At 38.9% G+C, this 24,699-nt stretch overlaps 1 protein-coding gene across 6 annotated transcripts in view; it reads left to right on the forward strand.

Moving 5' to 3' along the window:
- Nucleotides 1–24,699, forward strand: part of pparab (peroxisome proliferator-activated receptor alpha b) — a 269,353-nt gene that overhangs the window by 154,334 nt on the left and 90,320 nt on the right. Inside the window, exon 1 of one of the 6 annotated variants that reach the window (XM_041215599.1) lies at nt 6,819–7,012. The exons of 3 other annotated variants lie outside the window; for them this stretch is intronic. The gene's annotated coding sequence lies outside the window, so the exon portion shown is untranslated. Of the gene's footprint in view, nt 1–6,818; nt 7,013–24,699 lie in introns of those variants that run through there. 2 more of the 6 variants (XM_041215597.1, XM_041215593.1) reach the window with 2 other exon arrangements.

The following is a 24,699-nucleotide window of genomic DNA, read 5'->3' on the forward strand; positions in this document are numbered from 1 at the left end:
AAAATCATTCCACTCAGCTGTGATATCCCAGCATCGACTTTCACCAGCAAGGCCCACCTGAGCAATTCCTTGTTCCTTAAATCTTGAAACAGTCCCATCAATCCTGTTCCCTTCCTTTTGAACTGAAAAATAACTTTTACGAGCACTCTGCTTAGTTGTTAAGACAAAAACAGTTCATTCTGCTCTTCACAGCAGTAGCTACTGCTTCTCCATACAGCAACAATTCCTTTGTCTGTGTCTCTGTGTCCAAAATACAGCTGTCCCTCTTTTTGTGTCAAGGTGTGAAAATTGTTACTTGATTTTCAGATTTGGTTTGGGTTTCTTTCTTAAGACAACCAAATCGTATTAGCCTGGTGCTGGGCAGAGTTAGCATGATCACCTTCCCCCTATCCAGAACATTATATTTCTCATTAAATTAAAGAAAACATTTTAAAACATAGCCATCTATTAAAGTTCAACATTTGTAACACTAATATCAATTGGGCACTGTAAAACCAGGTCAGAAAATTGGCCAAAAATTCAACCAGGTGTCCATTTTGATAAAAGCAATAAATTCTTTCTTTATGTCTATATAAGTTCAATTAATTAGGAGTTAAAATAGAGGCAGGGAATTTCCAGGAATTGTCGCAGGCGGGATGGAAAATTTGATGGACCAGCCAAAGGTCTGTTGACTTCAGGCAGGAATTTCCTGCCCAGAGGCTCTGCTCTTGAGGGGATAGCTGTTACAAGAAAGGAGATCTTTCTTCTGTTCGATCTGTTATGATAAAATTCCTTTGATACTGGAAGGCATGTTTAAAATGTTATTGGATATAGAAGTTTGTCAGATGAAAATGTTGTTTCTGATTATTATTCAAATTTGGAACAAGTTGGATATTAGGACAGACAAGCTAGCAGTTAAAATTTTTCATTGCATTCTTCACCAAGGTCTGAAGGATCATAACATTCTGTTTTCTTGATTGATACAAGGTAATTCATTTTGAAATAAAGAGGTTCCACAAGATAAATATCAGATATTAGCTTTGGTTCCAGTGAAGACATGCCAATCTCAATGGGTGATAGCGATTTATATATTTTATGTGTAACATCTTTTTCTAAAAGATAAATGTTGAGATTGTGGAAGAAGGACTCTGGGTTTGAGCCATTATTCACATCGGTTGGATAGACTTGGGCAAGTGGCTTGCTTCTTGCCTCCCTAAAAAACTTCCAACCTGCTGACCTATCAAAGACTCTCGATCATTTACAAGGCTCAAGTCAGAAGTACAATGGAATCCTCACCAACTGCCATGATGGGCACAGATACAGCAACACTCAGGATACATGACACCATCCAAGACAAAGTAGCAATTTCTAACTCCCCATATTTTAATACTTAAGCAATGTTTGGGGAAGGTCTGAGGGATATTGTACAGCGGTAGAAAAGACCTGCTGATGTGACTTGAAGGGGCATTAGCATTTTGTATGTTTTGCAAGTGCAGTGTTTTGAAATTGTTTCTCATGGCATGTTATACATGGCAGACACTAGATTCTAGAGAGGTGGAAGCTCTTCTCCCTTTACAGACATAAGTCCTAGTAGTGATATGGTGGAAGGTGAAGCATAGGAGAACTTAGTTGAAGGGGAATCTTATTCAAAAGTCTGTTTTGTGTGGGAAGAGGTATTGAAGTAGATAAATATACGTTCTATGCTAAGCAGATCCTCTTCATATATATTGAAGAAATTTATTACATGTAAGAGGTTTCCAAGGTTAGTGTCTGTATAGCACAGCAACAACATACACTTTCACCTCCATTAACTGCATGTCATATTGGACACAGGCTGAGCATTTGGGAATCCTTTATTCTTTCTCTAAACAATTATGTTCACCACTTTACCAGCCTCTTAATGAATACAGGAAAAGAAAGAAGTGAATGACTGGCCCCCCAACATGAAACCCCCAACCCAGGTGGAAGAAATGATACTGCAAATCATTGACTACAATCCATGAAGGCCGACCTGGATCTCCAGGCTAGCAGTCATCATTGCTGCACTTTTCTTTTGGCCATAGATTTGTCACAATCTCAAGCATTGGGGTAGATTTTTAACTTGCTGCCTGGGTGTAAATCTGGGGTTGTGGATCAGCTTCCAATTATAGAAATTTCTGGATTTTCACTTCTTTGAAATTTCTATCTCTTATCAGATGTAGAGTCTAAGCCAATATTGATAGTTCACCTTTTAAATGTCATTAAACTATCATATTTTTCATATTATTGTGATTTATTGTAAAGTAGGTTTGTGAGTGTGTATGGTTGTGTGATTTAATTGAATTGGAGTCAGATAGACTGCAAGGTTGAAATTATCAAAATAAGTTAGATGTAGAAGGCATTTTAAATGCCAATGAGTAAATATGAATAAAGGTAGCATGTAAGGTGTGAAGGAAATTTGAATTTTTAGATAAGTGAAGGGATTGTTTTGGTTTCAAAGGGTTGTTAGGATGTTTACAACTAACAAGGTAAGCAAGGCCAAGTAGTATGTTTATTTTTCCCAAAGGTACTGACCGTATTGGCAATATGAAAGATTTTTATAGGGAAAATAAATTTCCAAAGACATGTAGAACAATGGAATTTACAGATTAAAGAGAGAGAAACATATGTAAGGAAGGATGGAAGGCTATGTGGGGGCACATAAGATCTAAAAGGACCATGTAAAACAGCCTTGGGAAAAAGCCTCCAGTCACTTTTGCAGAAGTCTGCTATGTCTAGCAATGAAAGTTGGAGAAAAGCTTTTGGAATTCCATTGTCGAGTGGGTGCTGTGGTAGACTTGCTGGATTGCCTATCTAAATTTAAAATCTACTTTGGATTGTTGCCTTAAAGAGGGTGTGTAGTTGTGAGACAGGTTAATTAGGAATTTTGGGATTTGTTATAGTACAGTATAGTAACTGTAATCTTATGTAAGTGCTTGAAATCTTTTCTTTTATTAATAAATGTTTTAGTTTAATTTTTTAAATCTCTAAAGGTGTTGGTGGACTTAATTCTTCTGAATTCAGCACCCAAATCTTCTTGTAATAAATACAAATTGCAAAACCGCTGTGATAACATGGCCAAGTTTCCCTTGTGGATTTGGTCCACCTGGTACACATTACCTGTCATAATGTATATCTGTGTACTTTTTAGTCCTAAATCTCAAATAATTTAAGTGGATTCATCAAAACAATTCTCACTATTTGCTAGAATAAAGGGGAGAATGCTGGAATATTGAGCTGCATTTCAACATCAGAAAAGCAAATCTCATTGAAAGAGATGATTATATACAGCTCCTCTCTTCCAGAGAAAATGTAAAGAACCTCAACAGCTCAATTTTCATTCCCTTCCGAAAGAAAAGCCCTTGAGATCATGTTGGTCCTAGGTTGGTGTTCTCACCTTCAGTGATTCCTGGCAAACATCCTAATATATTTTCATTGGGTCCTTGTATTTTTACAATATACTTTGTATAAGGTAACTCATTTAATTGATTTCAGAAATTATTTTGTTTCTGTCCAATATTATTTACTATTTTTCTGGAAACTAAAGTGTATTCACTTTATAAAATGATACTGATGATTTAAATCAGAACTTATAAATTCCAAAACCTGTCCTTAGACTTTGACAGTCATTGAGAATGATGTGTTGCATCAAAAAAGTCTCGTTCAGTTTTGTATAGTAAGTAAAACTTGAATGATTCTTCTGCCTAATTTTGCCAATTAGGAGATTTTAAGTCTATCTAAATCCAAAGGCATGATATTCACTGAAATAAAATATGACCCAAGGCTATTGAAATTCAAATGTGGTTTTGATTGAAATTGATTCAAGATATCCACAGACTCTGAAGAATTGCTTTGGTCTTTTCCATTTATTTTCGTGTTATATATTCACATAAGCTGTATAATTTCCAAAGTTACAATATAGAGCAATGCATTTAAAAACATTTAGAAACAATAAAATACTCGGTTTTATGAAATTGTTTTTGTATGTTTCTTAGCTTAGCAATTTGTAAGAAAAGATCTTGTTTTCTGCCTTAATTACCTCACTGCTGATTGAAAATTTAACATATTGAGTGACTGATTCAAGTGATGCATTGCCTGTCATTTTTGCTATGGTTGTCTAACAGGTGCTATATTACAAACACAAAGATCTAGCTCTCTGAACCAAAGAAAAATGTTTACAAGGTATTTGAAAGGACAACTTCACAAGGCCAATTTACAAGATATTTAACATCTTGTACTCACGTTTCTAGGATTCACAAAATAGTCAATTATGGCGGAATGAAAAAGTAGATGGTAATATAAAATAGAAAGAAAGTGCACACCACTATCTGTGTTGTCCATTTAGTTTGAGTTAACCAGGAGAAAGTACTCCAACAAACAGACCATTACTGAAAAATGCAATCATCAGCAATAACAAATGGGGCTGGAACAGTTTGGGCCAACAAATTATGGGTTTCACAGTGGAAAAATATATGACCTATGCTGGGAAACATAATGTAGACCTTTCTGAAAGTGATAGGTAACAACCCCCCTCTGATAAAAAGCCCCAGACAAATGAATTGGTAGAGAGGTCTGATGACATGCTAACTTGCATGCTGTGCACATAGACTGAGTACAGTCCAAAGGACTGGGATGAAATGTTGCTGTTTATTGTTTGCCTACAGGGAGGCACTGCACAAATCCATAGGCTTCTCTTTCTGTTTGAACTGCTATACAAATGTTAAACATGCAATTCATGAAAACTGTCTAGAGAAATATGGTCAACAAAGACCAATTATGAAATGGAAAGCACCTACTCAGTGCTACATAGTATGACGGAACAGATAGCTAGGTAGATGCAGGAGATGTTGTGTCTGGGTCAGGTATGGCTGGCCAAAACCCATAGGCATCATCAGTGGTGCTAGTCCTTTAAAAGATTGAGGTTACAGGGAATGTTGATAAAGGTAATGCAGTGAACATGGACCTTTAAAACGCATTTGATACAGTGCCACATAACAGGCTTGTCAGCTTGTCAAAGTCCATGGAATAAAAGGAACAATGGCAGCATGCGTACAATGTTGGCAGAGTGACAGGAAACAGAGTCATGATGAATGGTTGTTTTTTGGACTGGAGGAAGGTATATTATTGAGGTTCCCCAGGGGTTGGTGTTAGGATCACTGCTTTTTGTGATCTAAGTTAATGACCTTAACTTGGGTGCACAGAGCGCAATTTCAAAATTAGCAAATGACACAAAACTTGGAAGTATCATGAACTGTAAGGAGGATAATGAAAGACTTCAAGAGAACATAGGCTGAGCAGACACATAGTAGTTGAAATTTAATGCAGAGAAGTATGAAGTGATATATTTTGGCAGGAAGAATGAAGAAGTGGTAAGTCAAAATGAAGGATACAATTCTAAAAGGGGTGGCGGAGCAGAGGGACCTGGGGTATAAGTGTACAAAACGCTGAAGGCGTCAGCAGGTTGAGAAAGAGGTTAATAAGGCAAATGGAATCCTGAGCTTTATAGATAGAGACCTAGAGTACAAAAACAAATAAGTTATGGTAAACCTTTGTAAAACGCTGGTTCAGCCTCACCAGGAGTACTGTGTCCAATTCTGGGCACTTTTGGGAGGATGTGAAGGCATCAGGCAGGGTCCATAGAAGATCGACAAAACTGGTTTCAGGGATGAAGGACACCAGTTAGTGGATAGATTGGGGCTATTCTCCTTAGAAAAGGTTGAGGGGAGATTGATGGAGGCTTCCAAAATCGAGAGAGTCTGGACAGAATAGATAGGGAGAACCCATTCCCATTGGCAGAAGGGTTACCAATTTAAGTGATTGGCAAAAGAATCAAAGGTGACATGATGGAATATTTTTTAATGCAGCGAGTGTTTAGGATCTGGAATACATTGCCTGGCAGTATGATGGGGACAGATACAATCGTGGCTTTCAGAAGGGAATTAGATATTTAGCTGAATTAAAAAAAGTGAAGGGCTATAGGGAAAAGATAGGGGTGTTGGACTTAGTTGAGTTTCTCACATAGAGAGCTGGCATGGATAAGACAGGCCGAATGGCCTCCTCCTATGCTATAAACATTCTATGCTTCTAAGAGAAACTCTGTTTTGTGTAGATTATCAAACAGAAAATGACAAAGGCTGACTACTATATGCCTTACATGCAGGCTATTCTTATAAAGCTAATGCCACTAAATATCCTATTACTAGATCTGACAAAAAAGTTATTGTACCTGAACACACCCATAACCAGGAAACAGGTAGGGCAGTGCTTCGGTTCTGACTGAATACAAAGATCTAAATTTTCATCTTAGTCTAAAATGGCTTCATGATTTTACATACGCAGTACACATTTCGTAGCCCAATTTTGTTTTTCATCTTTTAAAGATAATGCCCCATGATATTCTCATAAGACTCGTTTCCATAATAAAAATGGAACAAGGTCTAAACGAACTCATCCAACAGCTAACACACAATGACGGATCGGGTCAATGATTTAAACCGGAATGAATTAATTGTTAGCAATTAAGTTCTGAGCACAAGTTAACAGCACTTATTTAGAACAATTAACCCTTCTCGCCCTTCTTGAGGAGGTGGCTTCGGATGATACATATCTAAGCACCAGTCATCCTCTCTTGTTATACTATGTAATAAACTCATTCCTGCAGTTGATTTAAAACAGATTTTTTAAAAGGTGGCGAATCAGGCAGCTGTGGGAGGGTTAGCAAAGTAATGTGTACTCTCCCTGTGTAGGCACGCGTTTCAGCAGAAGTTTGCTCAATATGTATGTTTTTCTGTTTCAGTGACACGACCTTGCCCCGTGTACACGCTCACACATCAAGTGACTCTTCATTGGCCCGAATGCCTCTAGCTCCGCCTCCTGGCTTGCCACGGTGCGTCACTTCCGTCTGTCAGTCCCAAACCTGGCGGTTGTTGACGAAGTGTCGGTAAACACCTCGAGGCGGTCGCGAGCGACTTCTAGAACCTGCCCGCAGCATTCCCAAAGCAACCGCCGAGCGGAGGTGAGAGGTCGGCGCGAGGTCGGTTTATATCAATGAGTGCAGTAACTTCTGACTTCCTTGGCACTGCAGGGGGACAGGCAGCCGCAGGCATGCACGGTTGATAACAGTGTAAACTGAGTGCAAAGTGGTGTAAGACGGCAAGCAGGTGATCGTGGCAGACGTTGGTTTTTCTTTTCCTTTTCCTTTCCCTCCTGCCGTGAACAGCTGAGAGCCAGGTCTGGGGAATCAGCCGGGGAGAGCGGGCCCTTGCTGCTAAATGTATCAGGCTGATCGGGACAGGACTTCGTACCCGACTTCCTGTCAAATGCTGGCACAACTCGTAATGTGACAACAGGGTTAATTTTGCTGCTGGCAGGTGCAACCCACGCCACGCCGGGTTTTACTACACTTGTGCTGTCCATGTTTGGAAACCAGTGAAACGTTTGCTCCATCCAGACTGATGTCATCCCAAAGACCCAATGGCGCCTCCACTCGGGATGTGCCGCTTTCTTCCTCGATCTTTAAAGGGTCAAGTAACCGAAAATAATAGTCCGAAAGACGCATTTTCCCCAGTACTTCAATTTTCTTTAATTTGTTTAAACTCCGTGCTCGGGAGCTGTATAGCTTTCACACGCATTACTTTAAACGGGGACTTTATAATAAATATATTTTTCATAATACTGTGACCACTTCATAGATGTGCCATTTGTGTTGGTTGGTAGGCGAGATTTTGTTGGATCAGACACAATAACTAAATAGAGCAAATTTTCCTGACCGAGTTCATGTTTTCAAAATTTCACCCGGTTTCTGATCAGTAGCCGTGTTATTTTAGATGGCTAAAATCAGAAGGAAAATAGTTGTTGGACTATATTTTTTACTAACAATATTAAAATTGAATCAAGTTTCTTTCAAAAGCCAACACGAGTAAATTTTTGAGTCAGCTACTTAGAAAAATCGCTTGGGGCTAAAACAGCAGGTTAGTAGTCTGCACCTCTTGGAAATTAGAATGAGTGAATAAAATTTTCATCGGCCTTATGAGTTGTGTGAAAAGTGAAGCATAAATTCTGAAAAGACTAGAATGAAACCATGTTAAGCAAAAACCTTTTTTGACTATGATTATTTTCAAGAATAACATTAAAATATTATCAAAATATGGAAATGAAAGACTGGAATAAAACTAGATTTAAATCTCTTCCAAAACCAAAACTAAGACTAAAAGACAAAGCATCAATTTTGAAAAAAAATTAAAATTTATATGTATTGGGCATTATCATCAAATTGTTAGTAACTTTTCTGAAAAGTAAGCATAGGAAAAGAGCATTTTTAATATTAGTCGTAGTAAAGTTAATTACAAATGCATTGATTTTTAAAAATACTGGAGAAAGTCTGATGCTGATTTTATTTGGTGAGTTCATAGTGATGATAAAGGGGAAAAAAACTTTCATTTATATTGTGGCTTTCATGACCACAGGACTTCCCAAGGTAACTTTACAGCCAATGAAGTGTAGTCACTGTTGTAATGGAGGGAACGTGGCAGTCAGTTTGCGTGCAGCAAGTTTGCACAAACAACATTGTGATAATGACCAGGTAATCTGTATGTGATAGTGATTTGGGGGATAAATATTGGCCAGGTCACCCTGCTCTTCAAAGAGTGTGAGACCTTTTACGTTGCCCTTGGTTTTAATGTTTTATCTGAATGACAGTACCTCTGACAGTGCAGGGTTTCCTCAGTACTGCACTGAAATGTCATCCTTGATTTTTGTGCTTATGTACTGGAACTTGAACCTATAACCTTTTGTTTCTCATGTGAGTACTACCAACTGTGTCATGGCTGACACTTATGTCATATTAAAGAAATTTTTCCTCAATATAATTGCCAGTTCATGCTCTGTCCTACAGTTGAGTAGTTAATTGCCGTAGTTTAATTTTATTGTGTTGATTAGGAGAGCTTCAGATATGATTTCCCTGATAGTTGTTGGTGGAATGATATTGCTGAATAAAACTGGACAATTAGCAAATTCTCAATAAAATAAGCATTTTTTACTTCAGGTACCAACATTAACATTAGGGGACATTTAGGTGGAAAAGGCTTTAATCATTCTACTAAAATCAAAATATTGGCAATTTCACTTAAGTTATTTCATACATGCTAATAAATATGGCTCATGTAGAAAACAACATTAAAACTAGGCTTTTTATTTTTACACATTTTTCTCTCTTTAAATGCTGAACAAACATTAATCTAAAAATGGGATTAAAGATGATGAAATTAGATCTCAACAATCTATGAAATAAAAATGTATGTGATGCTGAGACTTCACTGAAATATCATTTATTGAAAATGGCTCGATGACTTTTAATTCATAGGTTGAAATAATATTTTTTATTATCTTTATAGGTAGGGAAAAATTTCAGAGAGCTTTATTTTAGGATAGATTTTGTGATTCTGTGTTAATAGGTTGGGTTGAGTCCACAAATGGAAAATTGTGTGATCTGTAAATGGAAAGATAAATTAATTGTCTGGCTTGAAGTGGGGGCACTTTGGCTGTTTTGAATCATATCTCTCAGCCAAAGATGGTGGCTCAAGAGAAGTTAAACAAGGGTTTCCTAATTTCCAGAACCTGCTCTGGGAGTCATCGTGGAGGAGATGATTAGGAGGGGAGATGTGCTCTTCCCAGTGAACAGGAAAAGGTATCAAGATAAATAATCAGAGATGGTAGAACAGGTTAATCTGAGAGGCATTGCATTCTGCAAGAACTTCAATAATCTAATTTATAGTAGGATTCTGAGGAAGAGCAAGGTTCACCATTCCTGCCAGCTTCAGAGCTTTATGGGAGCAGATCGAGGAACACCTTGCTTGACTGATCTGTTTCTCTCTGACCCCCTAGCATCAACTTACTCCTACCGTCAGACACAGTCCTTGCATTCTCTGTCTTCAACACAAGCATGGGGATTAACTTGCATTATATAAATGCAACTTCTTGTATTGCCAATCACATGCAGTTCTGGTGTAGTTCGTACATGGCAGATTGTGATGTGAAGCTTGGATGTCTTGTGATGATTTTATACTAGAAAATTAGTTTTCATGGTTTAATTTCTCTCTCATTGTCCTATGCAGGAAGGCAAGTATTGATGAAATACATTATGTTCAAAGCACTCCCCATCTATCCATTTCTGTGCATTATATTCAAAATCTGCTTGCCCTTGCCCCCATTCTGATTCTGTTCCACTTGATTACTACACTTGGTCTGGAGTCTCTATATCAGCTTTGGTTCACTGAGTCAGAATTCAAAGGTTCAAGCCTTACTCTAGCGGCTTGAGCACATAATGTAGGCAGATGCTGTGGTGGAGTAATGAGTGAGTGCTGTAATGTTAGAAATTTTTTTAGATTTTACGTTAAACTGATTCCATGGCACCATTTTGAACTACACCAGGGCATTCTTTCTGCTGGTCTGGCCAATATTTATCCCCCAACCAACATCACTAATACAGATGTGATAAAATTTTTACTGCTTAAGGTGGTGGGAGCAGGTGAAGCAGTATAGAAGGCCAGTGGTAGGTGGGAGCAAAGGAGAGATTGATAAAAAATGTCATAAACAAAAGGACACGGAGTGTTAATGGTAGTGGTAAGGGCTAAAAAGATGCTGATAGTTGGCATAAAGGTAAGAAAGCAGAATGTGATAATAATAGAACAGGAGTAAGCACAGGGGTCAGACCTGCTGAGTTTTTCCAGCTTTGGCAGTATTTTGCTTTTATCTTCGTGAGTTCAACAACTTCAGACCATGAACTCTCTTCTCTATCTACACCCCTTTTTTATCCCTTCTTTCAAAGCTAACTTTCCCCATTTATTTTAATGTTTATTCATTTTTATTTTTATCCCCTTTTTTATTTCCCCCCCTTTTTTATCCCATTTTCGATCCTTTTTCTCCACCCCATTCCCACAAGGGCCGCTTGTTACTTGTTCATGTTTTTTTCAGAGTGCTTACCCCTGTTGTGCTATTATCGTATTCTGCATTCTTACCTTTATGCCACTATTAGCACCTTTTTAGTCCTTACCACTATCATTAACACTCCCTTTCTCCTTTTGTTCATGATATCTGTCAATCCCTCCTTTTTCCCTGCCTATCACTGGCTTTCTAAACCTGCTTCACCTGCTCCACCCACATTAAGCAGTATAAATTTCATCACATTTCTACTTCTCTGTAGCTCTGAAGAAGGTTCATACAGACTCGAAGTGTTAACTCTGCCTTTCTGTCCACAGATGCTGTCAGATCGGAGTTTTTCCAGCATTTTCTGTTTTTCTTTCAGATTTCCAGCATCTGCAGTATTTTGCTTTTCACTAATGCAGATTCTTTGTTCATTATCATGTAGCTGTTTGTGAGACCTTGTGCAAACTGATGCTATGTTTCCTACATTACAACAGTGACTACTCTTTAAGGGTACTTAAGTGATAAAAGCACTTTGGAATAGCCAGAGTAAATGAAAAGTGTTATACAAATGGAATTCTATCTTTTTCTTTCATACCACACAAATTTGATTATTAATATATTACATATAATGTGTGCATCCTACATATTTCACAGATTAATTCCTATCAACAAGTTTTGTGCAGTACCAAGTATCACCCCTTTTTGCTACACTTTGAAACACCTGAATGATTTTTATAGCTTTTATCATATGGTTATTTCTCATTGGCCTATTTTGCCAGTAAGTAATTAGAAAACAATAATTCAACATTTGTGGAGATGTGTTAGAAGCCACCAAACCAGTAAGGACCACCTTGTTCATAGTGTTGCCAATCCACATGATATCTATCCCATGGAACAACACCACCCCTACCCCAGTACTGCCTAATTCTCTCCAATGCAACCAAAGCCACCTCCTCAGCATTGCTAAACCCCATGACCCCAGTTTCAGTAGTGCTGTGTAACCCATCTGCAACCTGTATTTCTTGCATATCATCTTTTTAAGTATCCTCAGCTATAAAACAAAGTAAAGGATGAAGATTAATTACACTAGTAAAGGAATTATAAATATATATTACACATATATATAAAATAGATGCCACTCATGTACGAATATAAGAATAATCAAGGCCACTGATGTTCGGTTCTCACAGAAAAATGAACAGGCAGAGAAAGTGAACACCAAAACAGATAAAACACAGAATCCAATGTAATAAAACCAGACTTCCAATTAGTTAGTTGCCATAAATTGATGGCCCTGATATATTGTGCATTACATGGCATAACATCTATATTTTTATAGAATAATACATTTTTGTAATATGCAATACAAGTTAAATCTGCTGAGGAGTCGGAACATCCCTTATTCATGGGCTGTGCATGCCTGTCCGATAGTTTCAGGATAGGGGGTGGAATCTTTCCAACCTTTGCTCAGGCAATGGTGGGGCAATTTTTAGGTTTGGGACCCAACCTTTTTATATGTGCTCTTTACCAGAGCAACTCAATGATAAGCCCGCTACTGGGCTCCCCAGCCAACCAGAGAGGGATGGCAGGGTGACGTACCCATCCTGTTGAAGGGTTTATAATTAAAGGGACCATGGAATGTTTAAGGAAAGCTTACCAACAGCAACACAGGAATGAAGAGATGACATGGAAAGACTGCCCCCAGGTGTCTCACTCTTACCTGGAAGTCCTGCTGTGGGATTTGAGCTCTCCAGAGGACAGGAGGAAGAGGACAATCTCTCCGACCATGCGCGCATGCTTGGAAGTGGCCGAGGAAACCATCAGAATGAGTGTGACTCCTCTAACCTGGAGACAATGCACCAAGAGAATCTAGGAAGGATCTCGAGGGCATAACAAGCTAACACTATAATTATTTAAGGTTTCTAGGACCCGCAGTCTGACTTGCCCAGCGTTTTCCTGAATAACATGCCTCAGGTCAATGCAACTTGGAGTTTCACTTTTTCCTTTCCTTGCAAGCACCTCAGATCCCCTTAAGCATATCCAACACTCGCTCACTCTCAGCCTATTGTCCTCATTGACCCATCCCTTATAGTCACCCATACAAATGGTGTCCTCACCTCCTCTTCACATTAGGCTATTTTACACACACACCCACACACACACACACTCATGCATCTCTCTGCCTTCTTGCAGGTGAAGAAAACGTACAATTTGGCGAGAGGCAGAGACCTGCTGGGGAGGTGGTGGTCGATTGGGGTGGGCGCTGGCCCTTCAGTGATGGGCACTTTGGCCATGGCAATGTGGGCCCACCTGGTCTACTGGGAAGGAGGTCTTGTTGCAAGAGCCTGCAGATGTCAGCAGCAACTTGTCATGATAGCCTGAACATCCTGATGCACTTTGCCTGTAGACCCTGTTATGGGGGGTCATACCTCCCTCCAGATGGACCCATTCCATCTGCCTTGTGATGGAAATCCAGCTGCTGCTTTTGAACCTCAACAGAGGTAGAAAGGAGAGCTGCATAAGCTGCTCCCATGCTCCCATGAAGGCTGGTAACAGGGAAGTGCAGCTAAACATGAGTGATGTGCTATACAGCTGCAGTGCCTTCCAAGCAGATGGCAATCACCTGTCAAGCAGTGAAAGCATTCATCGAGGGCAGAAATGTTTTGAGCAGCAGTGCTTCAATGCCCATGATCAGTGGTGACTATTCAAAGCCTTTCCAATTTGTTGGTTTCAACATCAACCTATTACCAAGTGGCCTGTCATATCCCTCACTTTGTCATTACCATAATGCCAGGATTCAATGAAGAGTGCAGGAGAGCATGCCAAGAACAGGACCATGCATACCTAAAAAATTAGGTGCCAACCTGATGAGGCTGCAACACACTTTCAGGCTTGGGCTGATGTGTGGCACGATTGCTCCTTGCCAGCTAAGTGTTTGGCAATGACCATTTTAAACAAGCAAGAATCTAACAATCTCTCCTTGACATTTGACAGCATTACCATCGCTAAATACTTCACCATCAACATCCTGGGGATTACCATTGACCAGAAATTTAACTGGACTAACCACTGTGGCTACAAGAGTAGGTCAGAGGCTGGGGATTCTGCGATGAATAATGCACCTCCTGACTCCCACCAAAACCTGGGGTCCACCACCTACAAGGCTCAAGTCAGAAGTGTGATGGAAAACTCTCCACCCTATTCTGCTGAATGAGAGCAGCTCCAATACTTAAGAAGCTTGACATCATCCAGGACAAAGCAGCCTGCTTGAGTGGCACCCCATCCAGCACCTTAAATTTTCATTTCCTCCCATCACTGCACAGTGGCAGCAGTGTGTACCATCTACCAGAGGCACTGCAGCAACTCGCCAAGGCTTGTTCGACAGCACCTTCCAAACCCGTGACCTCTACCACCTCAAAAGGACAAGGGCAGAGGCATATGGGAATACCATGACCTGCAGGTTTCAATGACTTAGGACTATATCACCGTTCCTTCACTGTCGCTTGGTCAAAATCCTGAAACTCCCATTCTTATAGCACAGTAGGTGCACTTACAGAAGATGAACTGCCGCGGTTCTAGAAGGTGGCTCACCACCACCTTCTCGAGAGCAATTAGGGATAGGTAACAAATGTTGGCCTTGCTCACGTCCCATGTAAGAATTTTTTAAAAAATAGCAAGATTTAGTTATTGATATTTTATCATCAGTTTCTTACTGTATCTAGTAGTTGCTGATTGTGTTAAAATAATGATGGATGATGGAGTTTTAATATGTAAAGAAAGTAAACTTTTATCTTGATGTGTACAAGATTGCAAGGGAAAAAAGGCAGCTCGGTTTTAATTGAATTAGATGTTAATTCTTTTTATTTGTCACAAAATCTGCAATAATGTTAATAAGCTTAACAAATTGAAACACTTTCAGGTGCTGCAATTGAATAGTTAACTTCATTATTGTTTAGGCTTGTTAACATATTTCAGTCTTGTTATCTTGGAATTAATAAAACATTGGCATTTGGATAGTTTATAAGAATCACAATTTAGAGTGCAGATCAAACTGCTGTTGCTAAATTGTCATTTTTTCGTGTTCTAAGCGTAAAGGTACCTAAGGAATGAAGGCATGTAAAACTTGATTTAATTGTGGGCCTGATACAACATTCTGGACTTGGTGTGGACCGTATTCAACAAAAAGTTATTTGAACACATCGGATAGAAATTGGTATGCGTTTTGCCTGTTTTTCTTGGGAATGAAACAAGCTAGGCACAATATCCTTGACCTGCATCTAATCTGTGCCAGCAGCTTGATCACTGCCATTTTGATCCCCAAATATTTTGAAACTGTGTGAATCAGCATTGGATAAATTTAAGTGTGCAAAGAAGAGTACTGTGCCTGTTTCAGGACCCATCTGCAAAATTCATGATAAACCAGGTGGGACATGTGTAGTGCAAACTCTGACTAATTTTTCCAGTTATTAATTAAATAGTGGATCTTAAAAGGTACTCTGGAGGGTACTGAATAAATTGTAAGGAAAGTTTGTTTTACTTCCCCTTCTGGCTCGAACCTAATCCTCCTCCATCTCGTTACTCCATGTATTGGACGTTGTGATGTAAAATTGATGAGAGTATCTTCCATAACACTCTTAAAAATTCTCAGTCTTTGTACTCTTGTTCCCATATGCTCACCAGTGAAAACAATTTTTCTAATACTATTAATAGTAGTGGACTGATAGTAAGGTGCCCAAGTTTCACTCATCCCTTTTACTGGCTACTTCTCTCTTGATGTCACTGCCCGGTCACCATGTTTGTTGCTACTGGCCCTGATTCTACAGAAAATACTGAACCCAATGCTCACCCCATCCCATTCCCAATCATTCTGAACTTCAAGACCCTGGTTTCCCTCTCTCCTCAGCCCAGCCTCACATACCCAATCACCATTTGTCTAGTCTCCTCCTTAATTGACGCCTATTTTCCGTAGTCTCCTTTTCACCCCCAATTCCCCTCTTCCAGGCTCTTTCCCTCTCTTCTCTTATCCCAGTACCCAATTTCCTGCCAGTACCAATCATCTAGTCTCCCTTCCACTGGCCGAGCAGTCTAAATCTCAGTCCCCCTCCCATAATCTCAATCTCCCTCTATCATTCTGCACCTCACCACTCCCTGCATTTAATGAATGGAGACTGGGCTGCATGTTACGTCAGAACACTAATGTGCAGGATCATAAATTGATCAAGAATTCATGGATAGCTGTCCAGTAAGTACTTTGAAGTGGGATATACAGTTGATGATAAAAACAAAAAAACTGTTTTTGTTATGTACAGTTGATATTCTGTTTTGTTCCCAAATTTAAAAATGTTGATCTAGAGAGGTGCTTAAGTAGAGAAATAGTGTCATATCCAGACTGTGCACAACAATAGCAAAAGCCAAGAAACAGATTGCATTCCTTCAATGTCTCTGCCCTGAATCACCATAATCAAAGCTTGTGTTGTAATTGGGTGGCCTCTTGAAATAATGGAATAAAATAAATAAAGTTTTCTTTCAAATAAGAATAATAAAAGTAAGGAAATTAATAGCTTTTTGACAGCTAAAGTTTCAAGTGCATTTGAGAAGCGATCAAGCACACTTGAAGTTATAATCCATAAAGTTCAATTAGAAAGCACCAACCTTTTCCTCGTCCTTGGAAACACTGATAAGCTAAGGCTGTGTGCCCTAGAATCTTATCAGCTGCCAAACATCCAAGAAGTATCCATTTTTCCATGGTCATTTAGCCATGTCATCAAAAATATAAGATTTTATCTCAGGGATTTAGTCGCTAGTGCAAGAATCTCCTCTTCAATCTTTTCCTGGCAAGCAGGAAAATGCCTGTCTGTTGTTTTGACATGTCTCAGGATATGCAATTTACATATCTACCTGTACCCGGACAGTTGCCCTATAAGATCGCTACAATTGAGTGCCCATTCAGCAGGCATTTTCAACATTCTAGGATTTCTCCTCAACTGTGAGAAGACTTACCTTGAGTGTTTGCAGGGCATGACATTCGTTGACTCCTTTTACAAACAGCACTGGAAAGATTTTCCTGTCCCAGATTTGCATTCCTCCCTTTCCAACTTAGCGCCCTACTTCAAGGGGATTTGGTGGTTTCAATAGGTGTGTTCTGTCTGGTAGTGACAGCCATATTTGTAGTCTCCAGTGAGGGGCATTTTATAAGGTTGCTCACATAGAATCTGATATAATAGTGGTCTCTCAAATTGCCTTTGTCCTAACAGGTCAGGTTTTGTAGTATACTCAATCTCTTCTCCCTTGGCTGACCCGTTTGAGACACATTGCTTTCAGCCTTTGGAACACATCCCTTAAATCAGTGGACTAAGGACCAGTGGAATCCACAGGAATCCAGCTGGTGAATGTAATTGCTGAATTGCAGGGCAACATTCTAGGCACAACATTTGACTGCCTCCAACTGCAACAGTGAATGACCTGTTCTTTGGTTACTACTGCTCCTGAAGAGCTATTAAGTTAAGGGTTGCTTATCATTTGCTTGGAAACGCACACTCTGATATATCCCACATCCCTCACTGTAACTGTCCGAAATATCCCAAACACCTCACTGTAACACTCTGATATAATTCCTATCATCCCAATGTCCTCGATGGATTGGGATGGAAGGGGTGAAGATATTTATGTAACTCTGTATTACCCTCAAGCTACAGTTGTCAACATTGAGAAGTTGAACACCATCCTGTTAAATTCACTACATCACAGGAAAGACCTCCTTTTCCCTCTGGGAAAATGGTTATATTCCCCAAACAGATTCAACATCTGGTTGCTGCCCTAATTGTTGAAACGGGATGGTTTCCAGAACAAACTTTGGTCATTGACGTACTCATGGCTTCGTTCTGCCTGTTGACTTGTCAGGTAGATTCTGCAGTGACTTGTAAAAACAGGTATGGGATGAACATGGAGGATGGCAGAACTGGGAGAGCTGATACGATGCCAGTTTTATTCTAGACTGCCATTCTGCTGCCTTAATTTTGTGAACTAAGTGTTTGGGTCCATCTGGTTTCTTTGCCCTCATAAGGCTCCAGGTTTGATACAAAATATTTAACTTTCCAATTCTGCAGCTTTTGTAGCCTATTTGCAATATTTCTCTTATATGCCCATTTCAAATGGGAATGAGGGATGCTCCATGTATGGGGAATTTCTTAAATTGTCACAGGCTTTGTATGTTTTGGTTTTTGTTGCATTACTGTATTTTTTATCAGAGGCTTTCTCTGTATTTATACTTTATTGTATGTGTTTATAGTTCATTTTGACAAGTTTTCTTGACCCCTGCACTAAGTTTGTTTTCAAATTGTCTTAAGCCCAGTACTTCATAATTGGAAAGTTGCAAGTTTTAACATAACAGTCCCCGCCAAGGATGGTAAATACCAAATTGGCGCACCCACCTGTTGCAGTTTGCTCTGTGTCCAAAAGAAGCCAGTTGTAAATTTTTTTGTCTTCTACGTCGACCAGCAAATAAAGCATGCAACATAAGAATGATCCTGTCCTGGTTGGCAATGTTACTATGGTTAAACTTCTATCTCATTCTCAGTTAGCATTGTAATATCAGCTAATGTGCTGCTATAACAGATGACTGCATTGGTTAGCACGACCATCACTTTATTCTCCTTTCCCAATAACATGACCTGGCTGTCACAGCAATTCTGCATTTGCCAAGATCAGAGATTATTGATGACTGTCATGCTTCCAACTTGCCCAATCCATCGAATCACCCTGGGTAACAGTAATTCAGCATGTTTGTGTTAATAATACCTACTTCTGATCCTTATGTTCCAAACTGTGTGCAAATGAAGGATATATTTGCTTGAAATACTAAAAATTTAGATCAATGATGATTGAAGTTTGAGAGAGGAGTCTTGCAAAGGAGCAATTGTAGTGGATTACACTATAGCTCACTTTAGAGAGTGTATATATATATATATATATATATGTGTGTGTGTATATATAATATATGTATGTGTGTGTGTGTGTATATGGCCTGATGCCAATCTCCTCCAGTACATATATAAATAGTGTGTGTATATGGCCTGATGCCAAACTTCTCCATTACATATATAAATAGTGTGTGTATATGGCCTGATGCCAATCTCCTCCAGACCTGTTCTTTTCTTTTTTATTCTCCTTTCACTGGGCCCCAGTCTGCTTCACCATTTCTGTACACATTCATTGTACCATGCGGAACAAGCAAGGGTACATTAAAATCAAAATTTCTGCTTTCTGAGCATTGATGGGACCTCTTATACATAAGTTATGGATATTTTTCAGACATTTGACTAGGAAATTGGGTGGGGTCACTTAGAGGTGGGTCATCTCAAATGTAAGTATGTGCAGTAAGTCTCAAATTTAATCAGATTGTAGAATAAACATTGCTAAAGTTATATTTGATTGTGAATTACAATGACAGACCAGATTCGTCCCAAGTCAGCTGAAACCTGACCTTTATTTGCACTGCAAATAGCCAAGTATTTTTGTGTTGAATTAATACCAATGTAATACCAAGTTATTTAAATACAAGCCAGTATCAATTGTTATGTGATTTTTGTCACTCTTTTCACTTATTGCTTTGTTTTCCTTACCAACCAAACCCACATTGCAACCCTAATGTATCTCTTGTGTTTTCTCCATCATTTCTTACCACTCACTTTTCCAGTCATAAGTACTATGTGTGTTTTCACAAAATAAGATTAAAAAAGTAAAAAATTATGGAGGTGCCAATGAATACAAGCAGACAGCTGTACTCTGCATGCATTCATAAATGCTGTTGTTAAGTCTAGAATATAATATCAGATTTCAGTATCCAACAGATATTTGAAGCAAGGAGTCCAGACAGTGTTGTGTTAAATCAGTCAACCATTAACACATTGTACACAGTAAGCTTCCTAAATTAGAGTTTGCCCTCAATGAACTGAAAGGACTGTTCCCATGTTGCAGTCCTTTGACATTCAGTATCATTGCAGAATTTTGGCCTGCTCCTTACCAACCCCCACTTGTTTATCTGAATGAACCTGTTCACTCTTATCAATTTGAATAAACCCATTCACCCTGACATCATACTCATAACTATTTTGAGTACTGCAAGTTATTAACAACCTTCATAATATTTAAAATCTGTAATAAAAACATCAGATGGTACAATACATTCTTTATTCAAAATACTAGAGCGTGAGTGGACCAAAACTATGTGTGGAGATTGCCACCTAGAAATTTGATGGTGCCATGTCTGTTTTTTGTGTCCTCCAGCTGTAAACTTCTCCATGGAGATTATCAGAGCAAGTCAGTGTTTGGGTAACATGTTTTTTTCCTGGGTTGGGATTGATCTAGCCAGTCCTTCAAGTCTTCGGTACTGGAGAGCAGTGCTGCTTCTGGAAGCTACAGCAAAAACTATTTTGAGGACAGTATTAAGTTTGAATGGTGGTTTAGCCACGGAATTTAATTAAATCCTCTGAATCAGACTTCATTGTTCTGCTTCTCCGGCTATCGGAGGATCTTCAATTCATAGTCTTAATAGTTAACTTTTTATTTAACATTTATTAATTGAAATTGTTTTTCTTCCTGCACTTTCAGTAAGTTTAAATCCAGAAATTCAAATGCAGAAGATGGGGGAAGGAAGATACAGAAAAATTATGCACTTGTCATTTTATCCTGCACCCTGTGAAGCATGCCTTTGTTGTCTTTTCAGTTAATTTTCATACGTTAGTCTTTATTACAATTTTTGCTACCAGGATGAGTAAGGAAAAAGTCCTAAAGCAGTTCATGGGTCTGAAGGACATATTGTTGACAGTTTTTTAATGAAATTAGAACTAATCAAATTAACATCGTATGGATACTAGTCATTTTTAAAGTAGACTTTTCGGCCATTGCATTGCAACTTATTTTATGTATGTGATACACAATTTTATTTATAATAGAAATAATAAATAATCTGTTGAGCGGTTTTTCAACTTGCAATTTCAATTGCCTTTTGCATCATAGGTGCAATTTCCAAATGTGCACCACCATTAAAAGAATGGCTGAAAAATAACAAATAATGCGGCTGTGATTTCCCATTATGTTTGGCTGGTGTGATGTTCCTGCTGCTGTTACTATAAGTTGGTAAAGTTGGTGTGCTGTAAGGGAATGTCCTTTCCTGTGGCTGCACAAATTCGCGGTGTAGCCCTATAATAAAGAAACTAATTGTCCAAAGTTTGTTTAGAGATGAAAATACATTATTCTTTTGTACTTGCAATATAGTAAAAATCCCCTTTTTAGATAATTGTAATTCTTTCTAATTAATTTTATTTTTGGAAATCCTATACATTATACTTTCTCCTTTTGTTGCTTTGGTCAGGGAATTATATTTTTGATATACTGTTACTTCGAATACAGACCAGCAGAAACTGAACAAAGTTGCTTTTGTATTTAAGATAATGATAACTCCATTTTAAAACCAGAGTCAAATTACAGCTTTTGGCCATGAGTCAGATTTATTTCTATAAATCAAGAATGTGTGCCTGCATATCTACTCACGAGCCTATTACAGTATGACTTAGCAAGATTTCTGTTTTGATGTTTGGTACCAGCTAGTGAGTGGCAGTTGCCCAAATTCTAGTACTGCAGCTTTTTCAAAGTAAATTGAAAAAGATGAATTTTACATTCAGGAAATAAAAATCTAAGCTAAAGTAAGTGGAAAAAACTGTACTTTAGTAATGAAGTTACAGCATGATTTTTCTGATTAAATGTATCGGGATCTAGGTCATTAAAAAAAATTTACAATGAAGTGTAGCAACTTCCCATGCGTCATATTGGTAGTGTATCTTACTAAATTGAGTTTTTCTCTTTGGTTCTCATGATATAATTTTTGTTTAAGGAATTGGATTGTGTAGGTATATATCTCTGAGTATTTTGAACATTTGGAAGCAGGATCAATATACTTAAATGCAGTGTTTAAAGCAAATGCATTATTGCAATTTGGGAGATGTCTGAAACAATGGAGATACCACTACTTTGGGTGTATTTACAGGTCACCTAGTGGGAAGATATAGAGGAACAAAGTTGCAATGAAATTGCATAGAGATGCAAGAATTATAAAGTAATTACAATGGGGGACTTTCCTATCCTAGTCTATTGGGATAATTAATGTGTAAAGGATAGAGAGAGTGGGAATTTCTAGAGCGATTTCAGGAGAATTTTCTAAATCAATGTGTTTCTAGTCCAACAAGGAAGGAGGCACTGCTGGAGCTGGTTCTGGGGAATGAGGTGGGTCAGCTGTCAGTCGGGAAACATTTAGGAGCTAGTAATTATAGCATCATAAGGTTTAGGTTAGCAATGGAAACTGACAAGGAGCTATCAGTTAAAAATAATTAATTGGTGAAGGGTCAACATCAATGGGACAAAAAACAATTTGGCCCAGATAAATTGGAGTCAAAGATAGACAGACAAAACTGTAATGGAATATTGGGCTGCCTGTAAAGAGGGGGTGGTTCAGGTACAATTAAGGTATGTTCCGATGCAAGAGAAAGGCCAGGCAAACAAATCCAGAGCTGCTTGGATGACAAAAGTGATAAAGGTTAAGATGAAACAGAAAAAGGATGCATATGACTGATGTCAGGTGGATAAAATAATTGAGAACCAGGCTCAATATAGAAGATTTGGCATATTTTCCTGACATAGAACCATAGAAAAATTACAGCACAGAAGGAGGCCATTCAGCCCATCTTGTCCATACCAGCCCGAGGACACCCAAGTGCCCTTTCTAATCCCACCTTCCTGCACCTGGCCCATAGCCCTGCAGCTTACAGCACTTTAGGTGCAGATCCAGGTACTTTAAGAGTTTAAAGTTTCTGCCTCTGCCACCAACTTGGGCAGTGAATTCCAGACACCCACTACCCTCTGTGTAAAATAAGTTCTTCATGTCCCCCCTACACCTTCTGCCACTTATCTTGAATCTATGTCCCCTGGTTCTAGAATTCTCCACCAAGGGAAACAATTTTATCCTGTCCACTCTATCTATTCCCCTCATAATTTTGTACGCCTCACCATTCTTAACTGTGACTTCAATGGTTCATACTCGGCCAATAAACTGTCTTTCTCACTAGCCTCGTACAATTTATACCCATGTGTGATTGATTGAAGTTGAAGAAGTATGTCACATCACAATGATTCTGGTAAGATGACCTGCTTGCCTTTGAAGATGACTCTGGGATATGCCTAGCCCTTCCTAATAAACCCAGAGCTGCCTCACGTGTTTGTAGACATCCTGAATGGAGTCAGGCCATCCTTCTATAATCATTTCCCAGAGTTCCTGAAGCATAGAGTCTTTCATTGTCTCCTTCTGTAGTTGCTGACACATGTTGTGCAAAATTGAGCAGGTTAATTATTTATTCGTTCATGGGATATGGGCATTGCTGGCTAAGCCAGCATTTATTGCCCATCCCTAATTGCCCTTCTTCAGAGGGTATTTAAGGGTCAACCAAATTGCTGTGTGTCTGGAGTGACATGAAAGCCAGATCAGGTAAGGATGGCAGATTTCCTTCCCTAAGGGACATTAGTGAACCAGATGGGTTTTTACGACTATTGGCAATTGTCAAAGATAGGCAGACAACACTGTAATGGAACAGCGGGCTACCTTTAAAGAGGAGATGGTTGAGGTACATTCCATTGGTTTCATGGTCATCATCAGACTTTTAACTCCAGATTTTTATTGAATTCAAATTTCACTATCTGCTGCAGTGGGATTTGAACCCACGTTCCCAGAACATTACCCTGGGTCTCTGGCATACTAGTCCAGTGACAATATCACTATACTACTGCCTCTCAATGTGTAGAATGTCTTCCAAGTTCAATGTCAATCAAGTCGACCTGTAGATCTAGGGACACATCTGCAATCTTTGCTAGATTGGGAACCTGCTGAGTATATTGGATGTGACCATCAATTTACTAGGATTATACTGAACCTCGTGGTCATAGCCCTGTATCTTTACTAGTAGATGTTGCAGCCTCGGCAATATGCTAGGTACTGATTTCCCTCGGATCATCTCTAGCAGGAATGTGGTCAGATTCCACCACCAATTGCTTGCTGAACAAGTAGGTGTGAAAATGCATAATTCCAAACCTCAAGGCTATTGTCTCTTGCTCAAAGTTAGAATACCTGGACTGCACCGCAGATAGGGATTTTGAAGTGAAAGCATGGGTTTACTTTTCTGTAATATTGATGCTCCTAAGCCTTTTTGGGATGCATCCACTGCTAGATTAGTTACTCTGGGATCATAAAATTGCAATAATGATGTTTCCGACAAACTCCTTTACTTCCTCAGAGATGTTTGTGGTCTTCCTGCCACAGGAAGGGCACCTCCTTTTTCAACAATTCTCATAAAGATGACAATATTTGTGTGAAATTTTGAATGGAAGGAGACAAAAAGTTGAAGAGCATTGTTGAAGATCCTCCTGACCATGGGGTGTTGCCATTGCATGGATATCCTCTAATTTATTCGGACCAGTATGGATACCAGCACTCAAATAAATGGACCTAAAGAAATTCATTTTGCGCATTAAATACCAGTCCTATACATGCCGCTTGCATCAGCCAATGTAAATTCTGATCATGTTTCTGTTTTGTCCTTCCCATGATGGCTGTATCACATGCAATCCATCTGCATCCTGGCATTGTACATGTAATGCAATCCATGTGCACCTGAAATATCATGGCTAATGGATAGCCCAAAAGTAAGGCATTGGAAGCAATAATGTTCAATTGTT

This window comes from Carcharodon carcharias, chromosome 21 (assembly GCF_017639515.1).
Source record: "Carcharodon carcharias isolate sCarCar2 chromosome 21, sCarCar2.pri, whole genome shotgun sequence".
Taxonomy (NCBI): Eukaryota; Metazoa; Chordata; class Chondrichthyes; order Lamniformes; family Lamnidae; genus Carcharodon; species Carcharodon carcharias.